This window comes from Acomys russatus, chromosome 26, assembly GCF_903995435.1.
Source record: "Acomys russatus chromosome 26, mAcoRus1.1, whole genome shotgun sequence".
NCBI classification, from domain to species: domain Eukaryota; kingdom Metazoa; phylum Chordata; class Mammalia; order Rodentia; family Muridae; genus Acomys; species Acomys russatus.
Genome location: NC_067162.1, coordinates 14,015,571 through 14,033,824, shown reverse-complemented (window position 1 = coordinate 14,033,824; position 18,254 = coordinate 14,015,571). Strand labels below are relative to the sequence as shown.

Genomic DNA, 18,254 nt, shown 5'->3' with positions numbered 1-18,254 from the left:
GCAACTGTGTTTCCATGTGTCGCTTAGTGATACAGTTTGACCTGAGGTGGTGATGCTAGGCTGTTTGTAATGTTTTAGGGCCAGTAGTTTTCTTTGCTACAGAAATATCAATATACTTGGTTGCTCCGGGAACCCCCAAATATTCAAGAAACACAGCTTCCTCCCTAAAAAGCCTGGCTGCAGGCGCTGCACCTGTTACATGTGGAAGATGTTTGTGAGAAACCCACACACTCACTGCTTGGCGGATATTACATGGAGCTGTCAGGGGGCTCCATAGCAGATTGGCTTCCTCAGCCTGCTGCCTCTCCCTTTTTCTGTCCCTCTTGGTCACATAGGCAGGGAGGAACCTTCACCTGCTTGTCACTTGTCTTACCTTGCATGTGTAGACATTGTTCCTTTTTGGTAGCAATGGTTGTGTCCTGTAGTGAGTTGTCTGTGCTTGGGACCTCAAAGGAGCATCACAGTCATGCCCTGTGGATGCCTCATAGAATGGCACCTCTTCACTAGAGTAGTCATCCTTGTGTCATAGGACATGCCAGGCACGTGCTGACACCATTTCTCCTGTGCCCCCTGGGTGGCCAAGCTCAGCTAATGAGGGATGCTGGGTCTTCGTAGCCATGGGATCTTGCAGGCCCTGAACCATCTTGTGAAGGCTGTGGAGTATGACACCTCATGTGCCTGCAAAGGAAGGCAATTAGGCGAATTGGAAGCAAACTGCCCCTTATGTATTGAAGTCGAGTCCCCAGTAAGACATTGCCCCTGTGTTTTGTGCCCCAAGTTGCTCAGCTGACTGTGCAGTTCTGTCCGAGCTGTGAGTACCCGGCTCTGGTGCTCTGGGCACAATCCTGTCCACATGATAGCTTTTAAAAGTCATTCTCCCTGCCCCCCCCCCCCCCCCCCCCCGCCCAATTTATCTCCACATTCAAAAAAGAGGCTTGAAACATTTTGCCTCAAGCTGGTATCACTAGCTAACTGTATTTTATATTCGTGTTTGGGTTGTGAAAAGCAGCAATTAAGAAAAATCTCTGCTTCAGATTAACTGCAGTCGACGCTGGCTCAGAATGAGTGGTGCACTGTATTATCCCTTGGGTTTCAGAGCTTTTGGGTTGCAGGGAGTTGGAGCTCACAGGCTAACCATATGGGTGTGCCTTTGGTGGATATGGCACAACGGGCAAACATGAGGAGGAGGGGCTAGAAGGCAGGAACCTGACTCCCATCTGCCCAGCTTCTTGGCATCATGGTACTGCCTGTATTTGACAGACCTTGGTGTAAGGCAGTCACGTGACTGTGGATACTTTTCCAGTCCCAGGGTCGAAGCCCTCAGAGGGTCTTGTGTCTCTGTGACCCATATCTTTGGCTGAAATTCATCTATATATGTCCTGCCTTCTTTGGAAGTTACCCTGCACTTTTGTGACTTAAAGAAGTAATTGCCTAGGGGTCAGAGCCTGGGAAACCCTGATGTCGGCCAATTGATGACACCCACCATGTGCTGAGTGGCTGCATGCCAGAAACCACTGCCAGCCACTACCCATTTGATCACCACTAGGTACAACTGCTGGACCGCAGCTCCTGTGGCCCACACTCGTGGCCCCAGGGAGCATCTGGCCAGCAGTGCCCTCCCTTGACCTTTGCCTTCACTGGCTTTCCTCCCGTCTTCTTTTGGGGACCACCGCCTTGACTGAGGGGAGCAGGCAGAGGCAGGCACCTTATCTCCTTTCCCAGTTGTTCCAATAATCCGAGGCTTGCAACAGCACGTTGCAGTTTGCAAAGCATTTTCCCAGCCATTCTTCTCATTCTGCTCCCCCATTGCAGCCCTGCAAAGTACACAGAACCAAATGGGAGGAGGAGACTGTGGTTCAGGACGGGGTATGGAACCAAAACCCCCATCCAGTGTTTGATTCCCAGCCTGGGGCTGTTGGGATCCCCAGCAATATTTTCCTTCTGCTAATGTTCTGAATCTTGATGGTAAAGCTAATGAAGTTGGCTGCAGTTCTTAGCACGTTCAGGTGTAGCTCCTGCCTGTTAGGCACAGACTCCATCAGTCCTGGTGGAAAGATGGCTACAGGGAGCCCAAGACAATGCTCTTACTGGGTCTAAAGAGGAAGGGCGCTCTCGTCCCGTTTACTGGGTGCTATGGCTGGCCTCCCAGGACACCCATGCAGGAGATGAGGTGGAGTCAAGACCATTTCTGTTCCCACTCACTTCATTCAGTGCTTGTTAAGGGTCCTGTGGGGCTGGGAGGCCAGGCCCTGAACTATTTATTAGTCGCCTCCACCTTCAAGTTAGAGGAAAGGCATCCATTGTCAGTCTTTATTGTATGGCTGTGGTTGGAAGCTCTTGAGTAGGGAGACTAGTTTCTTCAGGGCTGCCTTTCATGGTTCTTATTCCTGTCAACTGCCTGTGCCTTGGGGCCGGGGGTGCCACAGACCACTATGGGCCATGCTAGCTAAGTGGAGGAAATCTCTAAGTAGGACTGCTGTCAACCCAGAGGGACCTTTGGGGTGTACCTGTATCCTGGTCTTTTTTCTGAATACTTGGTAGTGTCAAAATGAACACCTTGTTGCCCATATAACAAGTCACAGGGGAGGGGGCGCTACAGTGGAGAGGGCAGGGGGAGGGCTTGGTGGGGCTGGTAGGAGTCTCCCAGGAGGCCTTGATTCCATCTGGGAGACAGTCCCTGAGCCCTATTACTTCGCCTATTTCTGAGTTGTTTCCAAATCTGAGGGACGAGAAAGGGATTCTTGCCTATGTCCTCCTTAGCATCGCTTCTGGGAGACTCGGGACTCTGTGCACCTTTATGTGGAAAAGGACTACAAACCTGGCTCTGGGTTGGAAGGTGTAAGACTCAGGAAACCCTAAAAGTCAGCAGTCACCTTCAGCATCTGCTGTACCCCTGTCTGAAAGTAAACCCTTGCTGGGGCTTTACACCAGCTCACCTTTGGGAATTCTTCCGAGGAAAGCATGCAGCATGCAGCATGCAGCATGCAACATGGAGCACGGAGCAGGTAAGACCAACACAGTTGCCTCAGGAAGGAGAATGTTGTCGGGGTCTCGCCCAGTGTGGACAGAGCCCCACGCACCCCATAGTACCAGCTCAGGCTTCTCACCTCTCTAAACCTCAATTTCCTTTTGGGGTGTGGAGTCAATAGCTGAACTGACTCCAGAGAGTTATGTAAAAAGTGGAAAGGTGGGCTGGAGAGGTAGGTGGCTTAGCAGTTAAGAGCAGTGACTGCTCTTCCAGAGGACTCGGGTTCAGTTCCCAGCACCCACATGGCAGCTTACTCCTGTAACTCCAAGATCTGACACCCTCACACAGACATATAGGCAGGCAAAACACAAATGCATATGAAATAAAAATAAATAATTTTTTAAAAATTGGGAAGGGGGGCTGGAGAGATGGCTCAGAGGTTAAGAGCACTGACTGCTCTTCCAAAGGTCATGAGTTCAATTCCCAGCAACCATATGTTGGCTCACAACCATCTATAACAAGATCTGTATCCATAATAAATAAATAAATCTTTAAAAAAATAAAAAAATAAAAATTGGGAAGGGTCGGTGCTCACAAACTGTTGTCTGCCTCTGGGTCACAGTCCTTCCAGAAGCTTCTCATTTTGTTGGTTGGTTATTCTTTACCCTTTGCTTATTTTATTTTTAACAATTCTCCCCCATATTTAGTTTGTTTCCCAGTGCTCCAGCCAACCGAGGTCAACCATGTTTTGTGGGGTTAAAATGGAACATTTTGGAAAAATGAGCTGTTTTTAAGTTTTAAACTACACACACCATGTTAGATGGCCCAGTAGAATCCTCTGCTGTGTCTTTGGGGTTCACTAGGCCACCCAACTTCACAGCCCCCAGGCGTCTCTGAGCATAAGGCTGTCGAGTGGCTGGCCTAGAGGCCTTGCGGAGGTGGAAGAGTTGGGCATTGGTGTAAGTAAGAGTTGGCTTTGCTTCAGGGCTGGGCCTGGAGCAGCTACTGCCTTGCCCTTGCCTGGCATCTTCTTCATCCTCCGCCTTCTTTTTGGTGTTCTCCATCCCCATCCCTTGGCCTTTGTTTCCTCTCCTCAGTTGCCCTAATGACTTAGCCCAGGTGGCAAGTTGAGTGGAGAAATGACTCCAGGGAAATAAGAGTCCTTACTACCAGCCTGGGCCTCAGGTGTGCACACAGTGGCCCTCCCTAGGGTTCTGGTGAGCTGGGCCTCCCCTGCCTCCAGCTGTTAGGCAGAGAGAATTGTGTACACATGAACTCACATATGTGTTACTCTGTGTTACGTAGCTGTGTCTATGCATGACCGCGGGTATGCAACTGCATGCGTGTGACCCATGGGCATAGAACTGTGTGTCTGTAACTCTGTGCATGTATGTAGGTAGCTGTGGGTCTGTATGCGTGTTTCAGGCTGGTGTCAAGGCTCAGGACTCGAACCAGGGGCCTGGTGATGTTCAGCAGGACTAGCTTTCTTCCTCTGCTGGGTGAAACACTTGGCAGAACATAGTTACACATGTCTAGATAATTACAACAACAACAACAATTAAAAAAAAGCCCAACGACCAATTCTATTCCAAGAGACCCAGCAGGGAGGCAGGGCCCACCCAGGATCTGGGGGGTGGGGGGCTACATTCTGTCTCCCCCGTTCACCACAGTCCTCTCTATATTCTTATTCTGGTCACATATCTAGAAAAAAAAAAAATAATCCCTTTGTTGCACGATAAACTGACATCGGTCCACTCCTTGTTGCTGTGAAGTTTGCTGTGTTTGGGGCCCACTCGGGACAGCAGGCCATTAGGCACTGATTAAATGAGCTAATTTTAATTTGTTCAGTGGCTACAGATGCTGAGACCGTTCCGTGCCCTTTTCTCCCAGCTCTATTTATTTTACCTCCCCCCCCCCCCCCCCCCCCCGCAACCACTACCAAAGAAAAAGACCTCAGGTTTTCCTTTTCCATTTCTATCTCTCTTTAAAAATAAACATAACAAAAGCATTTTTTAAACGAGAACTAATGCTAGGAATGAGGGCTTGACCATGGCTCCCTGAGACTGGCCTCCAGAGGTGCCACCGCGTTGAGCTGGGGGCCAAGCATGGGCCACCCACTATGATGGAGGAAAAGGAGGAGGAGGAGCTGGGTGAGGCCCACTCTAGGCCTTCAAGGGCTTTGGTCTCCTCCTGGCTTTTGTGTCAAGGCTTCCAGGGCTCTGTTCACCTCCTCTGCTTCCTAAGCCTCATAAGCCTTACCTCCTGGGCTCCATGTAGAGGTTGCTTTTGGCAGGAAGCCCCCCCTCCCCTCAGGACCCCCTAAGACCCCTGTTCTCTTACAGTCCAAAGTACTCACCTTCACAGATATGTAGGAGCCCCACAACTTTTGGGGCTCACTACCCTGTCTCTAACACCAAGGTATTTGGCAGCTATCAGCTGCAGGTCATGAACCTCTGGTCATGGATATACGAATGAATGAATGAATGAATGAATGAATGGCTAGCATCTGTTTTTAAAGAACCCTTCCACAGGCCCAGCTCAGTGTGTCAGGACCTGGGGTCCCACTGATTATGAGTTGTTGGCCATGGCTGTATGCAACACACGGTCTCATTCTTCTAATGGAATAGAAGGCACTCTTTGCCTCTGGTGCGTGGTGAGGATGCACCTACACACCGTACCACGGTAGTGGGGAGTACACTCCTGGCCAGCTGTCCTGGTTCCAGTCCTTTTTGGCCTAGCTCTGGTGGGAAACCTGCCAACCACAAAAATGTACCCAGAGCGCAGAAATGAATGGCTGTATGGGTTTAGCAGTAGCTGTCCCGTCGTCTTGCGTCAGCAGTCAGTTCCCTTCCCTGCTCTTGAGTTTGGAACACCGCCTTCTGCTCTGTCTGGGCACCTTAGCCAGCAGCAGGTCTCCCTGGAGCTGAACAGCAACCAGCCAGTTTCCAGGCCTGGTTTTCATTTGCTGAGTGCTGCTTCGTGCAGACAGTCTCCCGCCCCCACCCCCACCCCCACTCCACCCAGGGGCCTCGGAAAGGCTGTCCTTAATCCTGTGCTGGCCAACTGGATGTGACCGAGAGAGCCCCGTTGCTGCCTCTCTTTGGTGCTTACTTCAGCCGCAAGCTCAGGCCTTTCTCCTCCTTGGATTCCTAAGACAGAACTCCCCTGGCACCCCTGGGGTCTGGGCCTCTGTTGAGCCAACATCTGGCCATGTGGCCTGAGCTTGGCTTGTGCAGCCTTCTCTCTCTGCTACCCCTCCTTTCCCAAGCCTCTTCCTCTCCCCACTAGCTGGATTCCCCCCCGCCAAGCCCGCAGCGGGAGCAGCACACCCTCAACCCAGCCTTCCTGGGCTGGCCAGGCAGGGCGGGTGGAGATGCATCCCGTGGCTGAGGTCACCCGTGGGCCAGTGGGAAGTGCCTGTCTCCCCCTTGCCTGCCCTGCTTCCAGTGCTGGGAACACAGGCTTAGTTCTGGTCCTTTTGGCACCACCCACTTGCTTTTGGGCATCCCGGTGAGCGAGGAGAGGTAAGGGTGGGGTGGAGTGGGAGGGGAGTCACAGACTGACCCTGGGAAGGGGGAAGGACGGATCCATCGGGCTCTAGTCTGCACAGGATGCCATGTCCCGCTGGAGGGTGGAATGTCTGTGCTGTGTATCAAATCCAGAAGGAGGAGAATTGGGTTTTTGGAACGTGGGGGTAAAAATGAGCGAACTAGCTGCTCAGGAGAGACCGATGGCCAGAGTATCAGGCCTGCTTTGGTCTCAGGGTGCATGCCGCTTTCCCAGTCTGACACCACTCTCCTGGCTCCCCTTTTCCCTTCTCTTCTTGACCCGCTCCATTGGCTTCCTGTTGCTTCTATCCTTCAAGGATCCCTGGTTTGCATCTCTGTTGTCTGGGTGCCTTTGAATTTGGGTGCTGCTCAGTGTCTCTTGGCCTCAGGCCCCTTGGCCCTTCAGCCCTCCTGCCAGCGGGGAAGCTGAGGGACTGCTGGCTTCTAGGCTTGACCTTGTTGCTTAGGAAGCATCATGTCCCATGCCTTGTTGCTCTGGCCGCTCACAGAGGCTGCATGCTTGCAGGATAAGAAGCCAGGTCTCTGGATGGGTTCCTGGGGTTTTGCTGGAGGTGAGTAGGGGGTGGGAAGTGAGGATTGCTCCTGGCCAGCCACTTGTTCTCCTCAGGAGGGGACTGGTGCGGTCCTTTCTGTTTATGTCGTAACCAGGCTACCGAGATGGCAAACTTGGGTTCTGCAATTACACAGCGTTTCAGCAGCAAATTGATAGGATAACGTGTTATTATTGGCTACTGGGTTAATAGCTATTTTGGCAGGAGTACCAATCCTGCGTGGTGTTGCTGGCATGGGTATAAGGATGGCGCAGTGGGGTAGAGGAATGGTGGGTGCATCTTGCATGGAACAGCAGACTCTGAGGACTCCTGGGTCCTGCCGGTGCCTGCTTGGAGGATACTAAGCCCTGATGAGCTGATGCCAAAGCTAAGACCAGAGAGGGTGAGAGAGCAGCGGCAGGTCACACAGTGAGTCGGTTTCTCCTGTAGGGATCTGGGCACAGCGTGGCTTGTATTGTTGAAAGGCAGGATGATAGCCTTCACGCCGTCCCCTCCGGCTTAAATCCACGATGCCTCTGTGCCTTTTGAGCTGGGGTACACCACTAAGGGCTTGCTGGCCCTGGAGTCCCCTGGCTTGTGAGCTCTACTGCAGCCTCCACATCTGTTCTACTTCCTTCCCCATAGCACCTGGCTAGAGGAAGTGCCACACTGTCTTCTCAGAAAATGTCTCGCTTGAAGGGTTTTGGCTAGTGTATATGTATAATCCCCTGTCTGGAATGCTGCTCCTCAGATCCTGCTCTGGCTGTCTCTGTGCTGCTGGCTTAAAGCGTCCGCTCAGCTGTCATGTCACTCTGTCTCTTGTGCAGAGGAGTTTCTACCTCCTCCTCCACTCATTTCCTGCTCCTTCTGTGTCCAGGGTACCACCTGATGATGCCTTGCTAGAGCATCTATTCAGCTGGAAAACCAGATCCTCTCTTGCTATGCTGAAAGCATGCTGAGGGCAAGGACTTGGTTGAGATCATGCGCTGTCCCCAGAGACTTGAACAGGCTGGTGGAGGAGGCACCGATTAGCAGGCATTGAAGGGGTAGATAGCCTAATGTAAACTGCAGTGTCACTTTAAAGATGGCTTCCGGGCAACAGGTGACTCATTCTGTTTTTTGTTTTTATTTTTGTGTTTCCTTTCTTGAATTGGCATCGGGGTGTCTGTTATTCCTGCCCCCAAATGGTGTCAGCAGTTGTTCTTTTAGGGCTCATGGTAAGATATTTTCTTACTGAATGTTAAGAGGGTTCGGGGTGGCGATGGGGGGGTGGTGCCGGGGAAGGGGTTCTCTATCATTGGAAGAGACCAGACCTCCTGTTAGAAGCGGAGGTTGAACTGCATCTCCTGCAGCGGTCCTTCTCTGTTCAGATTTTATGTTGGAGCTCAGTGTCAAGCCAGCATGCTCGGCATTCTCCTTCACAGCCAAACCTTTCATGATGTTACTGGGACCGGGTGTGAGTTAAGAGGTGATAAACTGAGGCTGGGAAGAGTGACCTGGGAGCTGGGAGCATGGTGTGCTGTAGTTAGCTTGCTGTGCACTAGAGGGTCTTCCGGGAAGTCTCCAGTCAGGCCACCCCTGATCTGCAAGCATCAAGCCCTCTTAGGTGCCTTGAGTGTTTCTTAGTGCCAGGTGCTGGGCCAGGGTGTGTAACCTGTTTATTGCAGACAGAGAGACAGGAGGCTTTCTCTGCCCATCTTCATCTTGGCGAGTGGCTGTAGGTATTTGATGGGATAAATGAATGCAGAGAGCCTCCAGGATGAATAGGAAGCACTCAATCTGGCGGCTGTCCCATCAGGCCGGTAGATGGAAGCCCTCGCTGGCTAGAGGTGTTAACCGCTTGTACTGGACCAGTTCTTTCCCTGGAAGATGCATGTGCTAGGGTTTCCTTGACTATGTTCCTGTAGAGGGCTCGCTTGTTGGTCAGGATTTTTTTTTCTGGTGGTCACATGGAAAACACGTCTGTGGAATGCAGACAGATCACATGCCTTGAGCCTCCAGTGTGTGAGATACAGAGAGACAACCACTTGAGTGGCTTTGCCAGAAAAATGTGTACTCCACCTCTCAGCCTCACTGCCATGTCTGTCTCTTTAAGAGGACGGAGTCTCAGCTTATTATCTTATTAAGGCTGTTCTGCTCCAGTCTAAGCAAACAAGAGCCCCCTCCTTCCCTGCCTGGTGTCTCTTTTGTTTTAATGCTATTTCTCCAGGGACTGAGGCTTTGGCCAGCCAGCGGTGGAGCTGTTCCTTCTGCCCCCGTGTGTCCCCACCACTCCCATACTACTCAAGCTCACTCTCTGCCTTTTTTTTTTTAAATAAAAGAAGGCAAGTGCAGGCTACACAGACAGACTGCTCTAATTGCATTCTGCCATAAAGTGCAGAACCTCTATAGCTGGCAGCTGGAGGGGCCTTGCTCAGGGCAGAGCCCTTGGGCCCAGGCAGTCTGAGTCTCAAGGTCAAAACTCCTCAGCCTCTACCTTACAGGGTCCATCTTGACTAGCTCCTTGCTTCTTCTCTGTGGTAAAAAAAAAAAATTTTTTTTTCATTCTTGCACACAGGTATACAGTCATATTATAAATATAAAATGCCTTTTTCGAACTAAGCCTCAGACTATAATGCTTTATCCATTTATCTATCCATCCATCCGTGCCTTAGTTACCAACTGCGTCTTGTAGTTGGGCCACTGTCATTAATGCCTGCTTTCATTCATTTGTTCATTTGTTCATTCATTCATTCATCATCCAGCCACCAGAGTTTTTGCCTGGCTAAAAAAAAATCTTGTGAGTCCCCAGGAGTCGGGAAAGCCCTGGCTTATTTAGGCTATCTGAAGGTAGCTCTAAGTGCAGAGTACCTGTGAGAATCCTTGTAGCACATCGGGAGATGCCCATACAACCCCGTCTTGCGCCATTACTGATAGGCTGCTTCATGGAAAGGTGTGGTAGTGCTACACTCAACAGCTGCCCAGGGGCTGCTCTGTAGAGGCACCAAGGTGACCTGGTAGGGTCTGGGTGGTGGGTAGATGGCCCTACAGATCCAATGACACCAGAATTTCAAGCAGGCAGGCAGCTGGATCACCTACACTCTGCTGGAATCTGTACTAGGAAAGGTCACCCCTCACCCCCCACCCTCACAAGCCTCATTTCCCCAGAATATACAGGTAACATCAACTGTCCCTTTTATCTTCCCGAGCCTCAGTTTCCTCATCTGTAAAATGTGCCTTGTGAAAGGAGGACATTGTCCCGATGCATTCAAACAAGCAAAACACAGAAGGCTAAATGTTCAAATAACTAATTCATGGTGCTCACTCAGTGGTGCTGCTGGCATGGGCAAGGCAGGGCAAGGCAGGGCAGGGCAAGGCAGGGCAGGGCAGCCTCTAATCTTTCTGTCCCAGAATCTCTAAAGCTCAGCAGTAAAGCCCGTGGTGACAGATTTTTCTGGAGGCTGCAACATGACAATGTGGGGGAAACAAAAATGTTCTTTGCTGAGCATAAAGGCTGAACAAGACCTTCAGAGTAGCTGTGGGCTGGCACCAGCACCCAGGCTCCCCCGTATCTCCTCTTCCCTGCCCCTTTCACAAGGAGCCTATTCTACCTCCTCTTTCCTGCTTCTGTCAGGAGTGGTAGGTACTGAGATTCCAGTGGCCACCAAAGCATCCACTCACTGGCTGTGCGACACTTGTGGCTTGGAGAGGGGAGGGGAAGAGTCTCAGAGCTGAGCCACGGGGCCTTCCAGGGTTTCCCTCAGGCCATTTTTGGGCAACTAGTACATTTATTTTTATTTTATTTTGTGCCACACTGCATTCATTTGAAAGGGCATTATGAAAACAGCACATCAGTTTTATCCATGTCATGATTTAGGACTGGCCTTAGGTAGGTACAACTGTGGTAACTTAAAGGACCACACTGAGCCATAGTACTAGGGTACAAATCCTGCAGTTGACTCTAGTGTGACTCCAGTATGCAAATTTAAGCAGGAGCAGACACTGCAAGAAGTGATTGCTACCCACCCACACACCCCAACACACAGTAGTGGTACAGATTCTGTGACCCAGAGTCAGGAGAGAGGGGCAAGCCTGTCTGAGAGTGCGGTTGCAGATCACTAGGCTCCATTTTGCTGGACCTTCATTCTAGGCAGCATGCCTGGTAATGTCCCTTTGGGTGACCACTGGCTCTCAGGCCTCCTTTTAGTTAAAGATCACCATTGTGGGAGTATCAACTCCCTTGACTTTTGAGAGGGGAGGGACGTGCATGGGGCTTTGGGTTGGGACATCAAACCCCAACTCTCAAGACTGTCCGGTGTAACAGCAGCTACCGTTGAGGGAATCCCTGGCTGTGACGGTGAACACATGGTCTCTGTACCTCTCAATGTGCTCCTCTGAGAAATGGGTCCACACTGGCCACAGGGAGCTGCTGAGATGTGCTCTCCACCTTTCACATCTGTCTACACTTCTGGTAAGAATGTTACATAAGCCAGCTGTGTTTTGGAGAAGAGCTAGTAGAGTGTGGCTCCTCCTCCCCCACCCATGACATTCAGAAAATGCTGGTCCAGCTGGGTAAGGGGCACAGGCAGGAGTCCAATATGTTGTATTCTGGGCATGGCCTGACCTGAAGAGGACAGGGTGGTGTTGTCAACTGACATTGCCTCTCCTCCTCTAGGAGTGTGGCCCTGCAGGGACCTGAACCTGTGTAGTCCCCTCCCCATGCCCTGCCTGTGACCTCCCTCTGGTACCTTGTATGAGCTCAAAGAGCCCTTTAGTGGTCTCTAGTGGAGGACTGCTGGGATGGATCCCTGTGGTAACATAGTTGTCTCTCCCTTCATAGTACCCAGGCCCGTGATGGGTACCCTTTATGCGTGTGCTACCTGCAGGAGCTGAGCCGTGCTGGCCACACACTCTGTCCTCTTTTAGGGCCCAGGACCCAGGCTTCCTCGATGTATGCCCAGGACTATTGATGACAGAAGGGTGAGGGCAGGGCTGGGCTGCACCCGGTTGAGGAAAGATTGTGGCATGACCACCTGGCTATTGGCCCCAGAGTCAGGAAATTCTCAGTCACAGACATGATAAGATGAAATGGGCCTGGGGACCAGGTGCAGGCTGGGAGTCACAGCCTTTAATTTATTTTTATTTTATTTTATTTTAACCAGGGGTCTGTAGTCTTAGCACTTGAGAGGTGGAGGCAGGTAGGTCAGAAGTTCAAGGGCTAGCTGAGCATTGTGGCACATCTTTAATCCCAGCATGCAGGAAGCTGAGGCAGGTGAATCTCTTTGATTTCAAGGCCAGCTTTGTCTACATAACGCGTTCTAGGCCAGCCAGGGTTATATAGCGAGATTCTGTGTGGAAAATAAAAACAAAACCCAAAACAAACCCAAGTGACTCGAATGTCGCTGTGTCTCCAGTTAGGCTGATGGATGGGGCCTGCGTCTTTGAGAGTTGGGTGATAATGCACAGAGGTCTAGGGTCACCTTGCACTCCAGTGTGACATTTGTGGCTTATAAGCCACAAGCTCTGCTGGAAAGGGTAGGTGGTTTTGGAACAAACTTTCACTTGCTGGTTCTGGAACTTTCCGGCTGCCACAGTTCCTTCTGAGAGAGCAGAGCTTTCTGAGGTCCAGTATGTGTCTCCTGGGCCATCCTGGCTCCTCTATACGGACTGGGGACACGGTGACTCATTCTAAGACTGGAGGAAATGCTGGCTGCAGGGAGGGAGCTTACTGAGCTCCTCAGGGTGGCTGCTTCTGCTGTCTACAGTGACATACACACTTGATCCCTTGGGCAACAAGATCCTGGTACTCCCTGACGCCAGACCCTTGTAGCTAGATCTCTTAGACATGGGTTCTGCTCACAGGCTGGTGCTTCCTTCTCAGCATTTGTTGGTTAGATTTGGAGTCATTTGGAGCCCACTCATGGCTAGTTAGTTCTGATGTTGTGGTGGCTCCCTCGTACTATGCACTGTACTTTTGGGCTTCTGTGTTTGATAGTCAGGTGTGTGGGCTTGCTTCGCATCCTCTGCACTTCCTCTGACGGCTGGTCAACTGAGAGCTGGCTGCCCTTGGGGGCAATGTCTGTTGGCCAGTTTTACTCCCACTTTCTCCTGAAGCCAGCTTCTTCACTGTCTGTGGTTATATACTCACCTCTCCTGGGAGTTTCCCAGCCCCTGGACCCTGGTATCAGTGCTGTGACTCAAGTGGCACTGCCCTCTCAAAGCCTCCCACTTTTCACATTTAGACAAACCCATTGACTTCATTCTGCAGGTGGAGCACAGCATCATTTGCTCTAAACAGATGGGGACCTTGAAAGTGAACGGAAAGCATCCAGGCATAGTGACATCCACCTGCCTTTAAACCCAGCCCTCAGGAGGTAGAGGCAGGTGGATTTCTGAATTTGAGGCTAGCCTGGTCCTACATAGCGAGTTCCAGGACAACCAGAGCTACACAGGGAGACCCTGCCTCAAAGCAAACAAAGTAAATGAAAAACAAAGTCAGGGCTGGGGAGATGGCTCAGAGGTTAAGAGCACTGTCTGTTCTTCCAAAGGTCCTGAGTTCAATTCCCAGCAACCACATGGTGGCTCACAACCATCTGTAATGAGATCTGGTGCCCTCTTCTGGCGTACCTGCCTACATGCAGGCAAAACACTATATGTAATAAATAAAACCTTTAAAAAACCAAACCAAACCAAAACAAACCCAAAACAACAACAACAAAAAACAAAACAAACAAACAAAAAACAAAAAAAGGAAAAGAAAAACAAAATCAAAGATGATCCTGGAGTGCCCTGGGTCTGGTCTTCTTTGAGAGGGTGGAGACAGTGCCAAATGGAGTATTGTTGCCTTTGGTCCTTCCCCAAGACTGCAAAGGGAGCTAAGAGGCAGTCACTAAGTCAGTTTCAGTGTCACTAAGAGCAACTTGACACCCCTCCAGTCACCACAGTACTATGAGGCTAGGTACTTCATGTTTGGAGAAAGTCTATGGTGAACCTACCTGGTCTTCAGATCCCAATTTAAGAACTTCCTGCCTCTCAGAATGCTTTTCTGTGTGCCTGATCCTGTCTATGATCAGTGCTGTCTGGTAACCTGGGCCTCCCTAGGGAAAGCGCTGTCCACCCTTTCAGTGCTGTCCGGCCTTCTAGTGGAAACTCACCAGCATTAGGGCTCTGTAAAGCCCAGGGACATTGGACTGCTGTCCTTTGAAGACTCCAGTAAATGGAAAATGAGGGAATGTGGCCTGAGCGTTCCATACATGAGCTCTTTGGGATGCTGCGGTGTGTGTGTGTGTGTGTGTGTGTGTGTGCGCGCGCGCGCGCACACACACATTTGTGTGACAGCTGGGCCCTGAGCAGCAGGTTGGGTTACATGGCCAGTAGAGGGCATCCTTGGTGGACACCATGGTCTGGACACAGAAGCTATACAATTGAAGCAGTCTTAGCTAAGGCTTTCTGCATAAGCTGGAGGCCATTCCAGTCAAGTATCATGGAACTCAGGCCTCTGGCCCTTTCTAAGTCCCAAAGTTTTAAGCTGTAAAATAGGGCCATACCGAAAGGGATCATTGTCCAGGCTGGCAGTGAAGATTCACATATGTAAAACCTATGAAGAGCATGACACTGTGCCAGCCACAGAGAGGGGTCAGTGTGACCATATCCCAAACACAAAAGTTTGCAAGGGACACAGGGATGCCTTAAGCATTCATATACGGACAAACAGTTCACTGAGGCTAAGGGGGCAGATACCAGCAAATGGCAGGTGCCACTGGGGAGGGCTTCCTGGAGGCAGTGTCTCGAAGGACAGCTTGTCTTAGCCAAGGCAACACAAGACAAGGTGGTGTGCCGGGGAGTAGCAGAGTGCTCCAGAGGTTCAGCCACCGCCCCCCCCTTGCCTATAGAGGCAGAAGAACAGCTGCTTCCTCCATCTCCTCAGGGGGCTGCAGCTCTGCCTGCCTCATGCTTGTCCCAGGAGCTGGTGCAGGGCATACCCACACGCCTCCCACAGCTTCCGGACAGCATTCTGACTTCTGTTGCTCAGACTCAAGTCCAGGTAGAATGCTGTCCAAACGCGCCTCATCTCAACCAGAAGATGATTATTTTTTCGTGGAAAGCTTCACCTATACTGAATCGTTTTAAATTGTTCCGGGTACCAATTAGACTTTTAATTTTGCTCTTCCCTCCAGCGGCTGGAGAACGTGTGTGGCTGATGTTTAATCAGAATTGGGTCTTCCTTCTTTCCTTCCTTCCTTCCTTCCTTCCTTCCTTCCTTCCTTCCTTCCTTCATTTCTTCTTTTCTTCCTTTCTTCCTTTCTTTTTGTGTGTGATTCCAGAGAAGGGAAGGGGGATGAGACCATTTCAGGGGTTCCTTCTCGGGGAGAGGTGCCTGGTGGCTCTGAATTTGAGGTTATCTGCGCTGGGGGTATGGGAGCCGTCTCTAGAGTGTCAATCTAAGTCCCTTCCTGCCTGCCTGCTTTGCTAAGAGCTTCTGTGTCTGGGAACCCGGTGCCGCGTTAAATATATGGATTATCCAAAAATTTCTGCAGCAATAGGGTGAGTTATTATTGATTCACAGAGCACGACAAAACATCGCTGCATGAATTAGCAAACAGCTGTTTCTAATTTGAGTTTAGAACGGTACACAGAGGAACTTGTTTCTCTGTTCACTCCTTTCATTTATAATGAATTTTAATCACCGCTACAGGTGAGAAAAATGTAGAAACAAGCTTGTATCTTGTGGAAGAAACAAAGGAGAGACAGATGCTAACCGATTTCCAGTCTGTGATAAAAGGGATGTTTTGGTACACTTTACATGTAATTAGAGCGCAGCTGTCTGCAGTCCCAGGTCCATGAACGTGGCCGAATGTGGGCTCTGCTGATCTCCGAAGGGAGTGAAGAAAAACAGTGATTCAAGCCGAAAGCATGCTGTTTTTTTTTTCCTATGCAGCAGGGCGCCCTGTGCACCAGCCTTCAGCAGTTTCTTGAAGCTCACAAAGATGACTTATCAGGGTGCTGGCTCCTAGTGCAAGCAAGTAGAGCAGTGGAGGTTTGCAGGGAACCCCTGGATCCTCAGCACCCAGTCTCTGGAGCGTCCTGGCAGGGGCCGATTGGGGAGCCACATCCATTGCTGGCAGAATTGATTGAGCTAGGTCTCAAGTGAGTTGATGGGTGTTGCTGTGGTTTTGTTTTGCTTGTTTGTTTTGTTTTGCTTTTCCTTGTCTGTTTAATTTCTGCAATAAAATGTGAATGTGATTGTATTTACAGTGTCATGTGTCGGTGGGTAAGTAAGTTTGTCTAAGGAATGGTGCAACCAGCAGCCTGTGTGTTCTGCCAGGTCGGAGGTTTAAGGGGAAAGATAACGATGTCTCTTGCCCTGTTGTATGAGTCCAGGGCCTTGGGAATGGCAGCACCTGTGTTGCCATACTGGGTACTGTGGACAGAGTACAAGCCATTGCAAGGCTGCTGGGGCCCCGACTTTACTATCTGTCATGTGTGTGTTGGGCTGGGTGATCTTAAAAGTCCCTTTCAGTGGGGTGTCGTGGAATTGCAAAGTCAGGGCTACCTCTCCCCTCCATATAGGCCATTTCTTTCTTCCTTTTAAGTATTTTATTTAATTTTAATTTATGTCTGTTCGTGTGGGAATGTCAGATCTTGGAGTTACAGACAGTTGTGAGCTGCCATGTGGGTGCTGGGAATTGAACCCGGGTCCTTTGGAAGAACAGGCAGTGCTCTTAACCACTGAGCCATCTCTCCAGCCCTACAGGCCATTTCTTTTGCCTTGAAAATCAGCATCTGAGCGGGTGTTGTGGCACACACCTTTAATCCCAGCACTCGGGAGGCAGAGACTGGCAGATAGCTGTGAGTTCGAGGCCAGTCTGATCTACAAAGTGAATCCAGGACAGCTAAGGCTACACAGAAAAACCTTGTCTCGAAAAAACCCAACCCAACCCAACCCAACCCAAAAAAACAAAACCCCCTAGCATCTGCAGGATGACTTGTGGTCCTCAACTCAGGTCCTCTTTGTTAGCCACTGTGGCTCAGAGGCATCATCTCCCTCCCTGCCTCTCGGCCACTGATGAAACCGCCAAAGCTTCTCCTCCTCCCTGACCATCTTATGGTGAACTAGGAGCCAGCAGCAGTGCTTCTTGCACCCTTAACAGAGCACTAATCACGGGGAGCATTTCATGAACACTCAACTCAGCTCTAGAATAACTGTAGTCAGGACTGTCAATGTCCCCGTTATACAAACAAGAAAACTGAGTTTTATCTGTACGATTACATCAAGGTAATGAACTTGCATAAGATCACATGGATGGGATTTGGTGGAGCCAGAAGTGGGGAAAGCTCAGTGGCTGGCTGGTCAGCTTCTAAAAATGCAAATGCTTTCCACGTCTAGGCCAGGCCACAAGAACCAAAGAAGAGAACTTCCTGGAACTGGGCAGGGTGGGAAGCAAGTATCCTTGGTCAGAAGAGGAGCCATGGCTCCTATGTACCATGGGTATGTGGCCTGTGCCTCTAGGGCTTTCCAGCCTTCTCCAGGGATGGCCGGGAGTGAAAGCCATCCAGAAATGATGTAATGCATTGGCCTTCCTCAAACGCCCGATAACCACATAGCCTACAGACCACGTGGTGGGTAGGAGGGCTATGGTAACCGAGGCTTCGAGGCTCAGGACACATTTATCCGGCTTCAGTTGGTCAAGAGCCAATACCATCGGCTTTGGGGCACCTCTCTTGATTCCTTCATCTGTGAGGTGACCTCCTTTGAAGGGGGACACTTGCTGGATGGGGAACTGGGTTTTCTCTTGGGATGCCTGCAAGCTTGGCAGCCAGCCATTGGGCCCTTTACAGGGTGCCTGTGGAAGCACCTGCACCACCAATGGATGGTATCGCCCTAGATGGTGTAAAATGCTGCCACTCCAGTGGTGGGTTTCAGATCGGCAGTAGCTGCCCCAAACTACTTGGGCTCTCCTTCTCTTTCTTTTATTTTATGTATATGATTGTTTTGCCTATATGTTTGTATGTACACTACATGTGTGTGAGGTATCTAAGGAAGCCAGAAGAGGATGTTGGATCCTCTGGAACTGGTGTTACAGATGGTACTGGGAATCAAGCCCAGGGCCTCTGCAGGAGCAGCAAATGCTGTTAACCACGGAGCCATCTCCCTGGCCCCCTCCTCCTTTGTTTTCTTTTGCCAACCTTTGAGGCACAAATGCTGGA

General features: G+C 50.6%; 1 protein-coding gene across 5 annotated transcripts in view; it reads left to right on the top strand.

Annotated features, from left to right (window-relative positions):
• The window catches only part of Znf423 (zinc finger protein 423), a 304,774-nt gene that overhangs the window by 150,761 nt on the left and 135,759 nt on the right, over positions 1 to 18,254 (top strand). The window contains exon 1 of one of the 5 annotated variants that reach the window (XM_051169360.1): positions 6,330 to 6,478. The exons of 2 other annotated variants lie outside the window; for them this stretch is intronic. The gene's annotated coding sequence lies outside the window, so the exon portion shown is untranslated. Of the gene's footprint in view, positions 1 to 6,329; positions 6,479 to 8,134; positions 8,170 to 8,230; positions 8,285 to 18,254 lie in introns of those variants that run through there. 2 more of the 5 variants (XM_051169363.1, XM_051169362.1) reach the window with 2 other exon arrangements.